This window comes from Aegilops tauschii, chromosome 7 (assembly GCF_002575655.3).
Source record: "Aegilops tauschii subsp. strangulata cultivar AL8/78 chromosome 7, Aet v6.0, whole genome shotgun sequence".
Classification (NCBI taxonomy): domain Eukaryota; kingdom Viridiplantae; phylum Streptophyta; class Magnoliopsida; order Poales; family Poaceae; genus Aegilops; species Aegilops tauschii.
Window position 1 is genome coordinate 480,709,726 of NC_053041.3, and position 21,686 is coordinate 480,731,411.

General features: G+C 46.9%; 1 long non-coding RNA gene across 4 annotated transcripts; it reads right to left on the reverse strand.

Moving 5' to 3' along the window:
- Positions 1 to 7,073: 7,073 nt before the first annotated feature.
- Positions 7,074 to 20,234, reverse strand: LOC109734777 (uncharacterized). 4 transcript variants are annotated; one of them, XR_012189318.1, is made up of 10 exons: positions 19,797 to 20,234; positions 18,264 to 18,341; positions 17,704 to 17,781; positions 16,248 to 17,597; positions 16,050 to 16,156; positions 15,847 to 15,957; positions 15,156 to 15,275; positions 14,935 to 15,054; positions 13,345 to 14,843; positions 7,074 to 7,989 (listed from the first exon to the last, which is right to left on the reverse strand). It is a non-coding gene; the product is annotated as an uncharacterized lncRNA (long non-coding RNA). The 4 variants fall into 4 exon arrangements; XR_012189319.1 differs by lacking the exon at positions 18,264 to 18,341 and adding an exon at positions 19,422 to 19,444 and having other exon boundaries at positions 13,354 to 14,843; positions 16,050 to 17,597; XR_006666109.2 differs by lacking the exons at positions 17,704 to 17,781; positions 18,264 to 18,341; positions 19,797 to 20,234 and adding an exon at positions 15,737 to 15,759 and having other exon boundaries at positions 13,354 to 14,843; positions 16,050 to 17,597.
- Positions 20,235 to 21,686: the final 1,452 nt, after the last annotated feature.

Below are 21,686 nucleotides of genomic sequence, written 5' to 3' on the forward strand. Positions count from 1 at the left end.
CGACCAGCTCTCGCCGCATCATGACAGTCAGTTTTCGGCTTTCTCTACTGAGGTGCTCGTCCGGAAGAACCGGGACACAATCGCAGTAGTTCTCCCAGTGCTACCTTAGCCGATATAGCGGAACGTAAGGTACCAAAACATGGGAGCCGGGCAAACCCAACTATTGACCCAAGACATGATTCGGAGCTGATGCATATAATGTTATAAGTTCGGGGTGCCGCACTGTCGAAAGTGTTCGGACTTTTCGTGCCGTGTTATGGGGTACACTGAAGCCCCTGGCGCACTGGACGTATCAGAATGTACGGGTGCAATTTGTCATAAATAAACAGACAAGGAAAAAAGATGAAGGAATGTAATAAGAAGCTAACGCTGTATATTATTATTTAAATGATACGTCAAAGCGTATGTGTACAAGTAGTGCAATAAGCAAAAATAGGACTATTTGACATGTCCTATCCAAGGGCAAGCTGCGTGTGGGTATGCAAAACAGGTATATCGATCGTTATCAGAGACCACCTGAGGATTCCCTTGTTCGTCAAAGCTTCTTGCTTCCCTGGTGTTTCCTTCCCGTGACGGGTCCGATAATCAGACGATTGAAGAGGGCCTTCAGAGAATAGGGGCCTGAAAGGAGGAAAATGTTAAAGGTATACGGGTCCTGAAGCGGTCGAGCCGCATTGTGGGCCGTGCCGTAGCCGTGCCTCCGCCTATGCCCATGGTATCTTGAGTGCGTAATTATGTACGCGCGGCGCAGATTTCGCCGCTTGACTGGGACTAGGACGGAGGCCGAATTGCTAGGCGAGCTCTGAACGTGCCTGGTGATCCTGTTGCAGGGTACTCCGGACTCGCTTGAAGGTGTCCGAGGGCTTTTTCGCCAAATTGGCGGTTTGCCTCAGAAGGCTGCTTTGCACTTCTGCTGCAAGGGCAGCGGTGTGCTCCTCCGTACGGAGCGAGCGTTCTGTGTTTCCATTAACTGTTATAACCCCGCGAGGTCCTGGCATTTTGAGCTTGAGGTATGCATAATGCGGTACCGCGTTGAATCTGGCGAATGCGGTTCGTCCGAGCAGTGCGTGATAGCCACCGCGGAAGGGGGCGATATTGAAGATTAACTCCTCGCTTCGGAAGTTGTCCGGAGATCCGAAGACCACTTCCAGTGTGATTGAGCCCGTGCAACAGGCCTCTACACCTGGTATGACACCTTTAAAGGTGGTTTTTGTGGGTTTGATCCTTGAAGGGTCTATACCCATTTTGCGCATTGTATCCTGATAGAGCAGGTTCAGGCTGCTGCCACCATCCATAAGGACTCGAGTGAGGTGAAATCCGTCAATGATGGGGTCAAGGACCAATGCGGCAGAACCGCCATGACGGATACTGGTGGGGTGGTCCCTGCGATCAAACATGATCGGACAAGAAGACCATGGGTTGAACTTTGGGGCGACTGGCTCCATCGCATAGACGTCCCTTAGTGCACGCTTCCGTTCCCGCTTGGGAATATGGGTTGCATATATCATGTTCACCGTTTTTACTTGGGGAGGAAAATTCTTTTGTCCTCATGTGTTCGGCGGCCGGGGCTCCTCCTCGTCGTCAGTATGCAGCTCCTTTTCCTTGTTTTCGGCATTCAACTTGCCGGCCTGTTTGAACACCCAGCATTCTCTGTTGGTGTGGTTGGCTGGTTTATCGGGGGTGCCGTGAATTTGACACGAGCGATCGAGTATGCGGTCCAAACTGGACGGGCCCGGATTGCTTCTTTTGAACGGCTTTTTCCGCTGACCGGATTTAGAGCCACTGAATCCGGCATTAACTGTCGTGTCTTCGGCGTTGTCGCCGTTGTTGCGGCGCTTGTGTCTGTTGCGACGCGGCCTTCCGTTGCTATCCTTGGCGTCTGAATTGCCAGGGTTTCTTGATGTGTTGTTGCTACGAGCCAGCCAGCTGTCCTCGCCCACACAAAAGTGGGTCATGAGTGTCGTGAGGGCTGCCATGGACTTCGGCTTCTCTTGGCTGAGGTGTCGGGCAAGCCACTCGTCGCGGATGTTATGCTTAAATGCCGCTAAGGCCTCGGCATCCGGACAGTCGACAATTTGGTTCTTTTTACTTAGGAACCGAGTCCAGAATTTCCTGGCTGATTCCCCCGGCTGTTGGGTTATGTGACTCAAGTCATCAGCATCCGGTGGTCGCACATAAGTGCCCTGGAAGTTGTCAAGGAATGTGTCTTCCAAATTCTCCCAACTGCCAATGGAGTTTGCCGGCAGGCTATTCAGCCAATGCCGAGCCGACCCTTTGAGTTTTAGTGGGAGGTACTTGATGGCAAGTAGATCGTCACCGCGGGCCATGTGGACGTGGAGGAGGAAATCTTCAATCCATACCGCGGGGTCTGTTGTACCATCATATGATTCAATGTTCACGGGTTTAAAACCTTCTGGGAATTCGTGATCCATTACTTCGTCAGTGAAGCATAGGGGGTGTGCGGCGCCTCTGTGCCGGGCTATGTCGCGACGCAGTTCGTACGAGTCTTTTCTGCTGTATTCGGCCCTGCCGGATTTGCTTTTAGTATATCCGGCGTGACGGTTGTCGTCACGCGTTGGGGCGCGCCCCCGTGATCCATAGATCGATCTTGCGTGTCCTGCTTTGTTTTCCAATACGTCCTGCAGGTTCTGCGTGTTACCCCGGGCCTTGGTATTTTTGTTTAACTGGCGACGGGGTGCGGGCTGGACTTCGGCCTGATATGCCGCATTGTCTCGGCCACAAGGTGGCCGGTCAGCCGCATCATACGCTGGAAGCGTAGGTTTTAATGCTTCCTCCTCGAGTTGGGGTAGCAACCTGCGCCTTGGATAACTTTCGGTTGGGCGCCCAAGTTCGTATTCCTCGGCCGCCAGGACCTCGGCCCATCTATCTGCTAGCAGATCTTGATCAGCTTGAAGCTGTTGTTGCTTTTTCTTCAGGCTTTTTGTTGTGGCTATAAGCCGGCGCTTGAAGCGCTCTTGTTCGACGGGATCCTCCGGCAAAATAAATTCTTCGTCGCCGAGGCTCGCCGCGTTTTCGGAGGGAGGCATGTAATTGTCATCCTCTGATTCTCCGTCTGCTGCCTGTTCCTTAGGGGTAGCTTCCCCATCCTCCTGCTCGAAGCCTGGCTGGTGGGGATTGTCTTCGTCTTCGGCACTATCCGCAATGTTATTGTCTCTTGTGCCGGTATCACCGCTTTTGCTATGGCGGGGCTTAGAGCGGCGCCGTTGACGCCGGCGCTTAGATTGCTTCTCGAGGGGATTATCCTCTGTTGCCTTATTGCCATCGCTTTCTTTGGGGGTGTCCACCATGTATATATCATATGATGAGGTGGCAGTCCAGCGTCCTGTGAGCGGTGGTTCATGTTCTTCTCCTGCATCGTCGGCCATACCGTCGATGTCTTCGGAGTCGAAATCGAGCATGTCGTTTAAGTCGTCGACAGTGGCTATTAAGTGGGTGGTGGGTGGGGAACGAATTTCTTCGTCGCCCGCTTCCCACCCGAGCCGGACATAGTTCGGCAAAGGGCCTCCTGACAAGGAGAGAGACCTTAATGAATTCAGCACGTCGCCCAGGGGCGAGTGCTGAAAGATATCCACGGAGGAAAACTCCATGATCGGCGCCCAATCAGATTCGATAGGCACGGACGCAGGCGGTTCGGAGCCCGTGGCCGGGGACGAATCCAAGGGTCCGGCAACACAGGTCTCGTAGGAGGTGAAGTCGGTATTCGGCTCTATCGCCGCTGAGTTTGCGGCCTCCGTGGCGGGGTCCATCCACCCGTCCTCGGACGGCGCGATCTGCTCCGGATCGAGGGCCGGAGTGCCACATGGGTGATCTCTCAAACACTGTCCGGCGGCAGAGCTAAGTCATGCTCGTCGTGACTGTGCGGCGCACCCGACCCGGGCTCGAGTCCGTCAAAGATCAAGTCTCCGCGGATGTCGGTAGTATAGTTTAAGTTTCCAAACCTGACCTGACGGCCAGGGGCGTAGCTCTCGATCTGCTCCAGATGGCCAAGCGAGTTGGCCCGCAGTGCGAAGCCACCGAATACGAAGATCTGTCCGGGGGAAAACCTCACCCTGGATCGCATCGTTGCCGATGATCGAAGGAGCCATCAAGCCTTATGGTGATGGCACAGTGGAACTCTCAATGAAAGCACCAATGTCGGTGTCAAAACCGGCGGATCTCGGGTAGGGGGTCCCGAACTGTGCGTCTAAGGCGGATGGTAACAGGAGGCGGGGGACGCAATGTTTACCCAGGTTCGGGCCCTTTCGATGGAGGTAATACCCTACTTCCTGCTTGATTGATCTTGATGGTATGAGTATTACAAGAGTTAATCTACCACGAGATCGTAGAGGCTAAACCCTAGAAGCTAGCCTATGATTATGATCGTTGTTCTACGGACTAAACCCTCCGGTTTATATAGACACCGGAGGGGGCTAGGGTTACACAGAGTCGGTTACAAGGGAGGAGATCTACATATCCGAATTGCCAAGCTTGCCTTCCACGCAAAGGAGAGTCCCATCCGGACACGGGACGAAGTCTTCAATCTTGTATCTTCATAGTCCAACAGTCCGGCCAAAGTATATAGTCCGGCTGTCCGAGGACCCCCTAATCCAGGACTCCCTCACCCGTGTAAATAGTTTTTCTCGTTTTTGCTTTTCCCTTTTATTGCTTGTTGAAGAAAACCAAAAACTCCAAAAATATTTCAGTGTGTTTCTCTGAATTTCTTTTCTTTTTATTCGAGTTGTACCAAGGAGAAGACCATGATGAAAATGTTGAGTGGCTCTCATATGAATAATTGTTGAACTAATAAGAGCACATTTTACCTTGTCTTCTCATGTTGAACAAAATGTTTGCAGATTCCGGCTTCACGGCATTCTTGCACTATTATTATTTTCATATCATTTGGTCGTGCAAGTGAAAGGCAATAATGACGACATTCGATGAACTGGCCATGGCAAAGAGAAACTGGTATGAACTCGACTTGTTCTATTTGTGTAAATATGTTTAACCTAGTATCGAGGCTTCAACCCATTATGATTAAACATGTTTGCAATGACAATTTGAGATTATAGTTTCTCATGCCATGCATAAATAGCTAGGAGTTGATAATGATTTATCTTGGATATCAACATGGCGTTAAAATGATTGTGATGTAGTATGATGATATGGTATCCTCCTCTGAATGTTCGAGTGGCTTGACTTGGTACATGTTCATGCATGTAGTTGAATCAAAACCAACATAGCCTCTATGATATTTATGTTCATGGTGTTCATATCCTACTCATGCTAGTATCCAATGTTACTTATGCATAATGCATGGTTATGATCGTTGTTGCTCTCTAGCTGGCCGCTTCTCAATCTTAATTGCTAGCCTTCGCCCGTACTAAGTGGGAATTCTGCTTGTATATCAAAAACCTTGAACCCAAAGTTATTCCAGATGAGTCCACCATACCTACCTATATACGGTAATAGTGGACCCGTTGCGCCAAATGGCACAGAGGCACGCTAAATCCATGTGCGCGATGAAAAACATATCCATGGTTTAATCCCCTTTAATAGGAAACATGGTGGATTGTTATCTACAATGAGATGTATATACACATTTTAATTGATAGCACAATATATTTGCTACCATGTTTGCAAAGACCCATTTGTAACCATGTTCGTATTGAAAATATTTGCATCTTCAGTGACTGTGTGTTTGAGCAAAAAATACATAGACTTTTGTTTAAAAATATATGTACGTTTAAAATCATGAGTGCTTTCAAAATATTTTCATTAGTTAGGAGCTTTAGGTTTGAGCAAACATGTATGATTGGAGCTTTAGCCCCTCTATATAAAAATAATGAAGGAGCATCAAACGTTGAATAGCAGATGAACAATAGTTTGAAATGTCTCCATAATAGCAATAGCTATCATCTATGACATTTGTTTTATAACTATCAAACATGCCTAAATCATCATTTCTATTGAATCTACATAACAAGTATTTATGGTAAGGGACATCATCACATAGATTCAAGAGAAAAGAGGGATTCATCAACAGTTCAACACTAAAGCATCAACCACTTGCATGGTGGTAGGAGCAAGTGGCAACGTCTCAAGTCTCTAAGTTGGCTCCATGGTCAGCAATATGCATCATCATACGCACATCTTGGCTACAACTGATACATGCATCTCAAACAACATGTTGGTGTTTTTACGTGATGAAATAGATAGTGACACAAATTTATTTGCCAGGTACAAATTATACCAGCGACTTGTATGGAAAAAATGCAATGTTTCATTAAGATCAATATTTGACTGTTTTTACAAAAAGAACCAAAACTGAATCCAGAAAACAAATGTTGTTTTCCCCTATAATACCTGAATGAGCTAGTCCATAGATTTAATCTGAATTCGACATCGAATGGATTCTTTTCAATTTTGTGAGCACGTTGAACACAACCTACTATATTCTAACAGTCGATAAACCATCAAAGTAAACAATTCAAAATTTGCATGGCTACAAACATAGATAAGATAAACCTCCAGGTTCGTTATGGTTTAGTTGAACTCTACATACTAATGAGAAATTTCAGGAAAATGTGAAAGCACCTCAAACCACATTTTCTTACTACCAAGCTCCCATGCGCTGTCACCTCTTCCTGAACTCAAACTAATGGCTCGTCTCCTTAGCTACCTACTATCCGATCAGGCGATCACATAATATCTTTCTTTCTCCAAGGGAGGGTATACCTTGCATCACTACAACTAAAAAGCAAATAATATGGATGAATTAGATGGTGATGGCTTCCTCACCAAATAAGCATGTAAAGACAATAAGAACTTACATATGTTCAAGCAGGAAAAGGAAGCAAACCAAGTACATGTTTGAATGAATATATAATCTATTGCAGACCTTGCCTAGTACAAATAGTGACAAGCAAGCACAAGATGCATCAGCTTACATGCTTTAAACCACCTCCATTGACATGCACAACTGATTACATTACAAAGAAGTATATCGTGTCATATAGGCATGGGCATGATACCACCCGTTGCGCCAACTGGAGCAGAGACCCACTAAAACCATGTGTGCTTTGAAAAAAAATTCCATATATTAGTAGGTTTAGCTGTGGCCAAGCACATACACTGCTTTACACCCGTTTCAGAATCATTCTTTTTTAAACCATGCAATAGGATTGCATATATTACAGAGGAGTCTTTACACAATCGGGGATGATCAAATGACCCAAGCTCACACCAGCCTACTGCCTAGTATCAGGATCGATGACTCTCTGGAGCAGCGCGAAGACACTATTAAAGCCCGCTATCTTGTCCCTCCATATGCTCCAAATGACCACGGAGATAAAAGCATTCACAATTTTCTTTCGCCCACCCTGCATTCTTGACCTAGCATCCTGCCACCGGACACGAAGAGCAAGATCAGTAGGAGTGACCTCGTTTCAGAATCATTCTAAAAAAATACCTAAAGTCTGTCAATATAGACGAAAACAAAATTCTTGAGTACTTACCGAGGCTTCTCTATGTAAACTGGAAGAGAGACAAAAATCAGACATCGCAACATATAAAATCCCATGAAAATGTGTTGCTCAACAGTTCTTCCAGTTGGTGTATTCTCATATTCCAGGGAAACATGAAATTCATACAAAATGAAAAACCTAGGACATGGCTGGGTATAGTCTTTAAGACAAAACCAGGATTTCACTAATCAACACAGGACAGCAAAGCACAAATTTTGAGTGTTCAGAGTAAGCACAAAATTTGGAGAGCCAGATTGCATAAAAGTTGACAAAAGGTCACTTGATTAGCCTATAAACGCAGGAGAAGTCAAATTCTAAGTAATTTTTTCTCCTCCATAAGTGCTTACATCATACAGCTCACCTCGACAACCCAAAAAGTAGTCTTTGCTGTAACAACAAAAAGAACAAACTTGTAGGGAAAGATCCCTCCATCTTCAAGCAACATCCTTGAAAGGCTTAGTTATTCCTGCAAGGATTTGAGTAAATATCTTGTTTTATTACAGGACAACACAGAAATAAGAAAGGTAAACAAACATGAAGCATTGTGAGTGCCATAAGCGAGAGGCAAGTACATGCATAATCTAGCGCCTGAGAGCTGAGATTATATCACACAGCTGAGAGGGTCTCAATAGTTACATAAAAGGTAAACATTGTAGCTAGCCATGAATTATTTGATAGCAGAAAATCTTGACAGAATAGCATCTATGCAGATCAATTGTTAGCAATGAAAAATATACCAAGAGATAAAGCAAAAGGCAGTACAATTTATTTGGAAAAGATGAATGCTAGCTACTATAATAGAACCAATTATATATGTCATTCCTCATTGTATTGAAAAGAAAGAGTGTTTTATGTTACAGTCCTCCTAGGAGGCGAATTACAGTCGGGGGACATGAGCTGGTGCACGTCCCAGGTCGGGGGCAAGACTACTCTGAGTCCAGCAGCGCCTGCCGTAGCCCAAAGTTTGGCCTCCTCCTTGATGCCGTGAACTAGCGTCCGGATGGAAGGGCGTGCGTCGTTGAAGACGCAATCATTGCGGTGCTTCCAGATCATCCAGGAGGTAAGAAGTGTCGCGGATGCCAGCCCCTTGCGCATCGCCTTGGGCGTGACCTGCCGGGCATCATGCCACCAATCAAAGAGGGTAGCCTCGTTGCTCGGGGGCCTACATGTCATGCGCATTGCATGTCATGCGCATCCAGGAGAGGATCTCGAACCAGACGTGCCTCGAGAAGGAACACCCAAGGAGGAGATGGCGCATTGTTTCAGGCTCCTGGCAGCAAAGAGGGCAACTGTTGTGGTGCTGCAGTCCATGCCGGGCGAGGCGGTCCGCCGTCCAGCATCGATCCAAGCTGACAAGCCAGAGGAAGAACTTCACTTTGGGGGGTGCCCAACTCTTCCATGTGAGCCTCCAGTTGCCGCAGGTCATCGAGCCGTGCAAGGAAGCGGCGTATGCAGATTTAGCGGTGCAGATGCCCGACACCGTCCACTTCCACACGAGCTGGTCAGGCGTGTCGGAGAGCGTTGTGCTCTCGATCAAGCGCCATAGCAAGATGTACTGGCCGATTTCGTGAATGCCCACAACTCCGTGGATGTCTCGCGCCCAGAGGTGCCCCGGCAAGCCATCGGCCATCGTCGTGGCCTTCCTTCTCCTTTTGGGAATGCATGAGTGCAGGAGAGGCGCGATTTCACGGACAGAGCGTCCTCCAATCCATCTGTCCTCCCAGAACTTCGTGGTCTGACCGTTGCCAAGGACAGTGTAAGTGCTGGCAAAGAAGAAGGCGCGCTCCTCAGCGGAAAACTGCAAGTCCAAGCCACTCCAAGCGCGTCGATCGTCGGTGCGGCTGAACCAGAGCCAACGGACACGAAGCGAAAGGCCCGTGCGCTCCAGGTCATGGACTCCCAGCCCACCCAAGGACAGTGGGCGGGCAACACGACGCCAATTGACATGGCACTTTGGCTTCGGCGCGGCCAGCCCAAAGGTGAAGGAAATATGCCCTAGAGGCAATAATAAAGTTATTATTTATTTCCTTATACCATGATAAATGTTTATTATTTATGCTAGAATTGTATTAACCGGAAACGTAATACTTGTGTGAATACATAGACAAACAGAGTGTCACTAGTATGCCTCTACTTGACTAGCTCGTTGATCAAAAATGGTTATGTTTCCTAGCCATTGACATGGGTTGTCATTTGATTAACGGGATCACATCATTAGGAGAATGATGTGATTGACTTGACCCATTCCATTAGCTTAGCACTTGATCGTTTAGTATGTTGCTATTGCTTTCTTCATGACTTATACATGTTCCTATGACTATGAGATTATGCAACTCCCGTTTACCGGAGGAACACTTTGTGTGCTACCAAACGTCACAACGTAACTGGGTGATTATAAAGGTGCTCTACAGGTGTCTCCGAAGGTACTTGTTGGGTTGGCGTATTTCGAGATTAGGATTTGTCACTCCGATTGTCGGAGAGGTATCTCTGGGCCCACTCGGTAATGCACATCACTTAAGCCTTGCAAGCATTGCAACTAATGAGTTAGTTGCGGGATGATGTATTACGGAATGAGTAAAGAGACTTGCTGGTAACGAGATTGAACTAGGTATTGAGATACCGACGATCGAATCTCGGGCAAGTAACATACCGATGACAAAGGGAACAACGTATGTTGTTATGCGGTTTGACCGATAAAGATCTTCATAGAATATGTGGGAGCCAATATGAGCATCCAGGTTCCGCTATTGGTTATTGACCGGAGACGTGTCTCGGTCATGTCTACATAGTTCTCGAACCCGTAGGGTCCGCACGCTTAACGTTTCGATGACAGTTATATTATGAGTTTATAAGTTTTGATGTACCGAAGGTTGTTCGGAGTCCTGGATGTGATCGCGGACATGACGAGGAGTCTCGAAATGGTCGAGACATGAAGATTGATATATTGGAAGCCTATATTTGGATATCGGAAGTGTTCCGGGTGAAATCGGGATTTTACCGGAGTACCGAAGGGGTTACCGGAACCCCCGGGGTTAATGGGCCATAGTGGGCCTTAGTGGAGAAGAGGAGAGGCGGCCAGGGCAAGGGCCGCGCGCCCCTCCCCCCTAGTCCGAATAGGACAAGGAGAGGGGGGCGGCGCCCCCCTTCCTTCTTCTCCTCCACCTCTTTCCCCCTCTTCTCCTAATCCAACAAGGAAAAGGGACTCCTCCTGGCGCGCCCCCTCCTGGCCGGCCGCACCTCCCCCCTTGCTCCTTTATATACAGGGGCAGGGGGCACCCTAGAGACAACAATTGATCGTGTGATCTTTTAGCCGTGTGCGGTGCCCCCCTCCACCATAGTCCACCTCGATAATACTGTAGCGGTGCTTAGGCGAAGCCCTGCGTCGGTAGAACATCATCATCGTCACCACGCCGTCGTGCTGACGAAACTCTCCCTCAACACTCGGCTGGATCGGAGTTCGAGGGACGTCATCGGGCTGAACGTGTGCTGAACTCGGAGGTGCCGTGCGTTCGGTACTTGATCGGTCGGATCGTGAAGACGTACGACTACATCAACCGCGTTGTGCTAACGCTTCCGCTTTCGGTCTACGAGGGTACATGGACAACACTCTCCCCTCTCGTTGCTATGCATCGCCATGATCTTGCGTGTGCGTAGGAATTTTTTTGAAATTACTACGTTCCCCAACAAAAGGAAGCCGTGTTGGATTTTCTCGAGCAGCTTGAGTCTTCTTGTGGGGGGGGCAAGCACGAGCAGCTGGTGGAGCGGAATCGCGCCCAGGACCGATTTCGCCAGGGCAAGGCGGCCGGCTTGGTTCATCAGCCACGCCTTCCAAGAGGGGAGGCTCCTGGCCACCCTGTCGACGAGGGGCAGCAGCTGCGCGGCAGTAGGTCGTCGGATGGTGAGGGGGATGCCCAGGTAGGTGAGGGGGACCTCGACGATCGGGCAACCCAGGAGCTGGACGGCTGGAGCAGCTTTGTCGGCCTCGCAGCGAATGAGCGTGGCAGCGCTCTTGGCGTAGTTAACATGCAGTCCAAAGGCCCGGCCGAACAGGTGCAGGATGGCCTTGACCGCTTCCATGTCGTCGGAGTGGGGATGGCAGAACAGGACGACGTCGTCCGCATACAGCGAGATTGGCGGGACGGATCTTGTGGGATACAGTCTGCGCAAGACTCCCATGTCCGCAGCACGCTTGAAGAGGCGCCCAAGAATGTCCACGGCGAGGACGAACAGCTGAGGTGAGACGGGGTCGCCCTGGCGATGCCAAATTGGGGGGCCAGGGTTCGCAGCACCTTTGTGCTAGCAGAAGACAGTAAGATCGCGAGCCATTCCAAGAATCTGTCTCCGAAGCCGTACTGTCGCAGCACCTCGAAGAGAAATGGCCATGAAAGCGAGTCGAAGGCGCGAGCAAGGTCAAGCTTGAGGAGGATGTGCGGCGCCCCGAGCTGGTGCAGCAGGCGTGCGGACTGCCGAACAAGGACAAAATTGTCGTGCAAGTTGCGGCCGGAGATGAAGGCATTCTGGTTGTTGCCGACGAGCGAGTCAAGCTTTGGCGCGAGGCGAAGCGACAACACCTTTGCGAAGATCTTGGCCACCACGTGAACGAGGCTGATCGGCCTGTAGTCACGCAGGCCGCGCGCATCGGCGTGCTTTGGCAGCAGCGATAGGAGTGCCTCATTGAGACGGAAGAATCCGCGGCCGCGCATGTTATAGAGCTGCTGGAAGACGGCGGCGAAATCGTCCTTGACGATGGGCCAGCAGGCGCGGAGAAACTCGGCGGTGAATCCATCCGGCCCCGGGGCCTTCCGCGCTGGCAACCGCTTGACGGCATTCCAGATTTCGTCGTCGGTGAAGGGCGCGTCGAGCTCGAGTAGGTCATCAGCGGGCTCGATGAGTTGCGCGAGGTTTAGCGTGCACTCGCGATGCGTAGCGGTGCCCAGGAGCTCGTCGAAGTGCGCGAAAGTGGCCGCAACCATGTCGTCGTGGCCGGTGAGGACCTGTCCGTCCACAGCCAGGCTGTGGATCCTGTTCTTCTGGCGACGGTAAGAGCACTGGCGGTGGAAGAAGGAAGTATTTGCATCCCCGTCCTGGAGGGAGGCGATACGCGCTCGCTGACATGCGATGGTACGCTCAAGCGATGCCAGGCCCATGTAGGAGGTTTTGATTTGGCAATGAAGCCAATCCTCATGCGCGGAGAGAGGCCAGCTCTCCTGCGCGGCGTCGAAGCGGAGCAGCAGCTCGCGGGACACTTTATTGAGAGTGACATATTAATCAACTCATAAGTCCTAAATGAGTAAAGAAAGGACATTCATAGAGACGATTTGCGAACATGATGGTTGTTGTAAGGTGCAAGTATATAGATGCAACAAAGAAAGCTAAACTGCTATTTGGAAGCTATTGGGCAACAAATGTTTCTGAAAATTGATGAAGCAATCACACACATATATACTGTTTTATTAGCTGAATGAAACATGGTCCAACCAAGCACCGCGGGGAAGTCCTCGGCTTGATCAACCAACCATTGCATAAAGAAAATGTCAAAGGACGATAGCTAAAGAAAATAGGAGAATATAAGCTTAAGTGGCGAACAAATAGCTTTTGCACTCAGTGTATATAGCCATACTATTTATATACTAAAAGAATAGTCTGCTTGGTTGAAAGCTATATATATATATATATATATATATATATATATATCTTATCAAATCGATTTATAATTTAACTCCACAACAACCGAAATTGTAAGTGTGCACACATTTCAGGCACGTATCCTACTATGCAATAGATTTTAGAAGTATCATGAGAAACCAGAGAGTTAACTTGCCTGCCTCACCTATCATCTGGAGATTAACAGAAGGCCGAACCAACACATCCAAGCATTTGTAGAATTGGACCCCAAACAATTGAGAAATGATGCCTAGAATGGAAAGGTTGCACAAGGCACACAAGAATAATCTAAAGCAGGGTAATCATAAAAATGGAATATTATCAACCTACCACAAAGCAGGATGCTGAACTATACAACTCATGTCTTTTCAGGAACATTTTTGCACACAAAAAATTTAGATGCACAAAATAGAGCCAGGAAAGCTGGATACTATAATGTGAATCACCAAAAATCAGTTGAACTATTCATACCCAAAAGTAGGCAAAAGGGAGAGTACATATATTAGTTCTTCCAAACCATCTAAGACGGGTCATATTTAGCTGTAGGCAAAGAAAGGTACATTTCTGTAGTTATAGACTTATAGTTGCATAAGCACCATGCATGCGGTATGATGGCATCATGACCAAAACTATGAAATTCAAAAGACATTTTTGTACTAATTGGCTCCTCGGTGAAGCTGGTACAGAAGAAGAGGATCGTACTGGGTATTGTTCTTATCTTTCTAGAAAAGAAAGGGTAAAAACTGATTCAGAGCTGTCTGCGGATAGGCAAATCTATTCATCTTGATTAACTAACGAGTTTATATACTTATTCCCTCAATTTTATTCTGTCTAGTAGGTTTGCAGTAGACGTGGGTACAGGTTACTCAATCTGAAAGCCGGAACGGTAGTGTTGGAGCAGATCAAACGATTGGGCCACTCAAATGTGATTTTCATCAGTTGGTCATCACGGATACTTGACTCGCATACTTCTTCCCTCGACTTTGTTCTGTCCAGTAGGTTCTGCAGTAGATGGAACCAAAAGAGATGTTTTGTCCTCAATGTGCTAATTCAAACTAAACAATCAGAATGAGGCGTGCTCTCTAGAGATGGAAAGCAACGAACTGAATGTCCCAGCAAAACAACAAATTGTACCACAAGAGTTTGAAGAATTTATTGGCTGCACCATTACTAATGAAGTTAACATCCACCCGCCAAAATGATATTCGATCTAGGGGTAGGATAAACAGAATTAAGGGGAATAAAGAGAAGGGAAGCAGAAAAGGTAACAACGATAAGGCGAAGGTGTCGCAATTGTGCGAGATTCTATCTATTTGTTCGTGTTTAAGAATCAGCTTTTTTATCTGTCTGACTTCATGAACTGATAATTGGATATTCACTCTAGCCGTGATACTTTTTTATTTGTGTGAATGACTTAGTTAATATTCATTCATCGTCATGTACAGTTTAGTTGCAACTGAAATATATGTACTTATAACTATCTGAATGCTTAGATTTTCCTGTCTACATATATATCACCAAACAGCAAGTTAGAGGCTTGCAGAAAACACACAAATCGCCAGATATCTTGTAATAATGCAGTATAGGATATCTTGCAGTTCCAGGCAATACTGACCAACTGACCATCTTCTTAATAGCCCCAAGCTACTGAGAAACCTGCAAACCCATCCAAACCAACAAAAATGACATTAGGAACAGACCCCTTGCATCACCTGCACTTCTCCAAGCTCTACTGATAGAGACATACCTTGCATCTGGTACTCATAGAAGCATGGGGGATGTGGCTGATATACAGGACAGGGGCCGTGTTCTCCGGCTCCTCTGGTTGCTTCTTCTCCCGAATCCTCTGCTCTTTCCCCTCCAGAGGCTACAACAATCACAACACAACATCAGGGACAAGGAAAAGATGCATGTGCGTGTGTTTTTCTATTGGGTTCGATTTGGTTCGAAGGCAAAGCACGCATGCACCATGAAGTCCTTCCCCTCACGGTCTTGGAACCAGCCGAGCGCCGCAAGAACACCCGCCTCTGTTTCCTCTTCTTCTCCATCAACCCCATCTCCCTCAGTGAAACCTCGATGTAGCTCTCTCTGTCATTGAAGAATTCAGGTTATCAAATGTAAAAATGTACAATATATGTATTTCTAACTATCAAAATTGACCAGCGGCGCAGAACTCTAGAGTAAAAGACCAGCACGCTATGCATGCCTACCATGTTTCACAATGAAATAAAGCTGGATTGCAACTGAAATATCTCTCCTTGTATCTCCTATATCCCACACACCCAAATTAAACAAGCAAGTTAGCATGTCATTATTTACAAAGAAACACCACAACAACCTTATCAACTATATCCCTTCTTTAATAATTTCCTTTCTTCTCTGTAGTTCTAATTTTTCAACAAGGTGCAATGATTTATCCCTATTTACTCTTACACTAAGATGTAAATTTAGTGTGTGGCATATATGTTAATACACCCAACCTAAAATCTGAGGAGTAGAAACTTATGCAGGATAGGAGCATCATGAGGCCTAGGTTGGGATCAGCTCACCTTCTAGCATAGGACGAACTCATCTGGACAGTACCAAATGGAACATTCAATCCTTAACAATGTATTCAATAATATGAAAGGTGCATCCTGTTACAGGCGAAGAAGCTCACCTTGCGCCTCATAAGTCCAGTCAACCAAGAGTTAGCTGCATTGTTTCAGATCTCATCTAATACTTTTGTCACTCGTTGCTCCACAATGTTCCAGATCTTAATATATTATCACTAAAGAAACATTCGTGAGAATATTTCGATCAGATTAGAGAATCAACTAATAACTATCAACTACTTTTTCGATGTTGTATTTTTATACGCACCTTAACAAGGCCGATCCAGCTATAGCCTGTAGGTTTGGCCCATGCGGTTGTGAACTATCTTGCATCTCCTCATTTTATCCAAGAATCCAGTGATGGAAATCCACTCCCTCAAGCCGGAGAAGAAACATAAAGATAAAAAAATGCGGAGCTGAGAAAATCTCACCGGAGAATAAGAACAGAGCATGGGCTGGGACTTACCAGGGTGATGCACATGTAGTTGGCCGGCGGGCGCGGAGGACTGCGCGAAGGGGACGGCGGAAGCGGGATCCGGCACCGGCGGCTCGAGGGGATGGGAGGAGGATACCCCCTCTCCCTGCCGCTACTGTCACTCCCCACGGTGAGGAGATGCAGTGACTGCCGGCCAAGGAAGGAAGAGGTCGCGGCGGGGAGGCGGAGGAGGAGGCTCTCATGGTGGAGGACAGGAGGATGGGGGTGGAGTGCTGCGGCGGCTGTGGGGCTGGGCGTCTGGGCGAAAGGAGTCAGGCACGTCGCGCGCGGCGCGGGAAGTGCGGCCTGGCCCAAAGTGCTCTCGCACGTTCAACGGGCTGTCCCAGCCAATAAAGAAACCACTGACGAACAGGACCATCAGCCAACTCGGGCCACTCGTCATAGTGCGAAAGGGTACCGGCGGGTGTGCATGCGACGATTCATCCTTTTCATCAACTGCAGACGAGCCAGGCAACCCACGACGCGCGGCGCGTATCTACACTTCTACACTACGAACGCCGCCGCCAGGCAACCCACGACGCGCGGAGAACATGACGAACGAAAACTCTGCCGGACCCACACTCGCACAAGAGAAACCCACGCCCACGTACAAGGGAAACAATCAAACAACCCACGTCCAATTTATATGGAGAGAAAAAACAATCGCAAAAGGGAAACCAAACGTTCGTTCCGCATGAATTGTTCAACAACACAGAAAGAAAGTTGCTAAATTAGCGGCAACCAATTTATTTTCCCCCGCCGCCGCCGCCGTTCCGCGTTGCCATCCAGGCGTCCAGGTTAACCCGCGACATCGCTGCCCTGGACAGCCGACGAGGCACCCGACCACGGCGGCGACGACGAGCTCTTTGCCGACACAGGTGCCGCGCCGAGACTAGCTGAACTCTATTGCCGTCCAGGCATCCAGGTTTACCTGCGCCATCGCTGCCCTGCGTAGACGGCAAGGCACCAGACGACGGCCACAACGACGAGCTCTTCGTCAATACAGGTACCGCCCAGACTGTCTAAACTTTGTTCCCATCCAGGCGTCCAGGTTGACCTGCGCCATCGCTGCCCTGCCCAGCCGGCGAGGGACCCGACGACGGGTGCGACGAGCTGACCTGCCCCGCGTCATTCACGTCTGAGCTCTTCGCCAACAAAGGTGCCGCCCAGACTGTCTGAACTTTGTGAGGCTTTTACACGCCGCCGCCACCCAGACTGTCCCGCGCCATCGCCGCACTGCGCATACGACGAAGTCACAGCGCCGATGAACTGCTCCGCAGGTGCATGCTTATTTGCCAACATGTTGCCAGTGTGATCCATTTGATTGATCCTGTTGCTTTTCTGCGTATTATAATGACAAAAACATGTTGGCATTCTATAATTTATCAAAAACAAGAATAACTCTTATGGCATGAGCATATGCTAACATGATCCCTATTGTACGTACCTGACCTAAACCTGAAATCATACCATGAAGCCTTGACAAATGCACATGGTACTGACCTCACCTAAAAGCCTCACCGAGCTGCATATGGTTCACCCATTGCTCAGTTAAAGTAATATGAACATAAAAAAAAGCCACACTCTAAAAGAGACCTAGATGAATAGTATTACAAACTACTACATCCTGTTACATTATGCCAAGTATATTAATGCAAATTGAATTCATTTGGGTAGTAGACCTAGATGAATAGTATTACAAACTACTATATTTTGTAGCATTATGCAAGTATATTAATGCAAATTGAATCCATTTGGGTAACAAACCTAGATGAATAGTATTACAAATAACTACATCTTGTAGCATTATACTAAGTATATTAATGCAAATTGAATTCATTTGGGTAAGCAGAGGCACCACAAGAAAGCTCTGAAGGTAAAGAGTTGGTGGGAGTTGAACATAAAATTCTACTATGTCTGTATTCCGGTAATACTATTCCTTCAAAGATAGTTGTATGATAACACTCTTGACATTCACAGGGTTGAAGGACTTCGTATGGCCCCTACCACTCCCAACAGGTAATGATCATAACCCAGTCCCTCGATTGTTGCTCAACTGCTGAATTGTGTCATGATTTGCAGACCCTAAAGAAATAAAAAGGCAGATGGATAGAGAGCAATATGCACAAAATAGGGATGAGATTAATAAGAGACGGCATGAGGCCTACAAACAGAAAAAAATTGCCGCTGCCAAGATCAATGGCCTAAATAACAGAGCACACACGCAGTTGGCTGTATCACAAGGTAACGATGATCAACTTCATGATATACGGCCCAGTTGGATTACTATATAATGATCTATTGTTCATATATTCAGACCGTAATGAGATTAAGAATCGGATGGAAAGGGAGCGGTATGCACAAAATAGAGAGGAAATATTAAAGCGACAACGCCAAACCCGCAAGCAAAATAAGCATATTGCTGCTGTCCTCGATGACAGTAACATTGTGTCGCAAGTACCAGCTACCGGACAATTGGTAGCCACACAACTGCAGAACATAACATGTGCAGGTGGTGCAGTACCAAATTCCATGCATTTCAACAGAGACATCCTCGATGAAAAAGAGAATATTTATGAAGATGATGAGTCCAATTGGTTGCACACAAATGATGCGTACCAGATGCAAAGAATTTCAAGACAAATGACACACAAATGTCAAACTGTTTGAGAACCCCCAACTCAGTACAATGGTCAACCTACATATCGCAGAAGTGTCTTTAAAAAAAAGGTTAGTTCATCGATTTTTTAATGGTGCTAAATTATCGAAAGTGCTTATTTCTTCTTTCTTTGGGCACTCTATAGTTGATTCAGGTACAGAGCATTTTTATGGCATCAAACAACATCTACCAATCCAACATAATAATGATTACTCACGCATTCAGTGATCAGCAAGTAAGAAAGCACCCTCTCTAATCACAAAAAAAGTCTTGTCTTTGTGACTGCATCCAAAAAAGTAGCACTATTTCTATTACCTGATAAATTGATATACTCTTTGTTGCTACAATTGTAGTCCAGTGTCTACGCACACAAGGTGCACATAAAAGAGTAATTGGGTCATCTTATACTTTTTATGTTTTTCATTTTCCAGTATATAAATGAGGTCATCTTCTTCTATTATTAAATTTGCATATTAGATGGTTGTAGGTTAAAGTATTGGACGTACTTCATAGCCTCCTCCTCGCTGCACTGCTCTAGAAATACAACAAGTTACACAGGGTCCAAAACAGAAAAGCAGTAAAATCCATTAACAGGAAATCAGGTAACATGGGGCTGAATTTGATTTTATAGGGCTACATGTAAGCTGCCATGCGAGGATATGTGCTCTCGCATAGTGACCCTGCGAGCCCGTTGTTCGGTTATCCTCCCACCTCTGTCACCCGGCAATCAGAACTCAATTCAGAACGAGATGGAAATTCAGTTGGATTTCCGAAGAAGAACAAGATTCGTTCAAAGTTTTAGCACTGATGGACGCAAACTAGCCATCTGCACATCAGAAAATCCACCAGTAACAAGGAGAAGCAGGGCAGCCAGCACAAACCTTGTCGCCTCTCTGCCTCCCGGCGGCGGCCCGGGACCGTTGTGTGGTGGCGCGCCAAACGTCCCCGGCGACCCCTCCGTCCGCGCCCCTCGCGCTACTCCTCTCCCTCCGTCTACGCTGCCGGCTCCTTCGCCACTGCGCCTGCTCCTCCCCCTCCTCCGTGGTCGGGCGCACCGAGGCCGCGGCGGCGACCGGCGCGCGCGCGTATATGCAGCATCGGCGTTGTATTTGGCATTGCCCACGACGGTGCGGATGGCGAAGGCGTCGGCGCAGCAGCAGCATGCCCAGGGACTCCTTCGCCGTAGCCGCCGGGAGCACCGAGGATGCGGTGGCTTTTTTTCTGAGAGCGGTGCGGAGACAATGGAAGGGATAAGGTACTGAAGTGTGTGGGTGTGGAGAACTGAGAGGAGGCAGAGAGGTCCAATTTTTCTTTTCATCGATAATAATAGACATACAGTACATATATAGCGTCGGGCGGGCGTTGTCCAATTCCTTTTCTTTTTACTATCACACAAAAGAGCCCGTGCGTTGCAACGGAAGAAAATACACAACACACAATCTTAATAGAGCAACCATCACTCAAGACAACAATAAGTCCATCTTCTTTATTTTAGCGACGCATCATATTTATGTTGCCGCTTATCCTTCTTCTCACCCTCGCCGGCGGTGGCCTTGGTGTTCACACGTTAAAATGTGGTTAATCCTAGGACGGCTCTCTCCCTCTCTCCTCCCTCTCCCTCTCTCTCGCTTTCTCTCACACTCGTGATGAGAAATCTGTTGTTTTCCCCGCGACGTATTCATAGGTATGCATGTGTAGTTTTCGATGTTTTTTTTTCATATATGATTATAATAGGTGTTTATTTGCAATCCGGATCGCCGCCTGTATGAAAGAAAAATGGATCGTGCGCTATAGTTATAAATTTGCTTCCAAAACAATATTTAAGAAATATTTAACAGGTAAAATTAACTTCACACATTTTTCTAATCAAATGTCATATATAACATATTAAAATCGGAGTTGCGGTTTAAAAGATACGTATAATTTAGAAAACCATTTGTCTGAATTAAATATCTTCCAAAATAATATTTATAAGTACTTAACAGGTTAAAATAATCTTATATTCGTATTCTACATATTTTTCTAATCAAATTTCGTATATAACATGTTTAAATCGGAGTTACGGTTTAAAAGATATGGATAGTTTAGAAAAGCATTTGTTTGACTTAAATATGATCCGCGGATGGAATACCTAAAAAGTCAGGGGGTGGTTTGAAAAACTGTAAAATAACGGTTCGGTGTGACTTAAATCTGGACTGCGGGTTGATTTCATGAAAATGTATGGGCCTTTTTGCAAATTGGCGTGACGAAGGGGCAGAAACCCTACATGCTGTATTATTAGGTAGAGATTACCACTAGCCTTTTTCGTCATTCTGTTTACAGTGATGCTACACACAAGATACCGAATGCACGATGAGTCAGCTCGGCTTTTCATTATGTCTGCGAAACTACTTTACAGCCGATCGACACTTTTGTGGCCGATCCTTGCACGACGGTCAATCCGGTGCTGCAGCTTTAGTTTATGGCTGGATGGTTGGATATGTAGCATCATGCAAGAAGTCGTCTGCATAGCAGCTCTCTTCTGTTTAATGCATGGATCAGTACCCTTGGATCAGTTGTCGTGCAAGAAACGGCTGGAAATTGTCGTGCCTAAAGTAGTTTCGTTCTGTTTATATTACTCCCTCCGTTAAGATCTTACATTATGGGACGGAGGGAGTAGTTATCTAATTTTTTATTAAAAGTTGACCCATTTAGTTGTGTGGGTGATCTTTTTACAGGATTACAACAATTTAAATAAACGTTCTGTCATGATTGTTTTGATTGTTTATAAA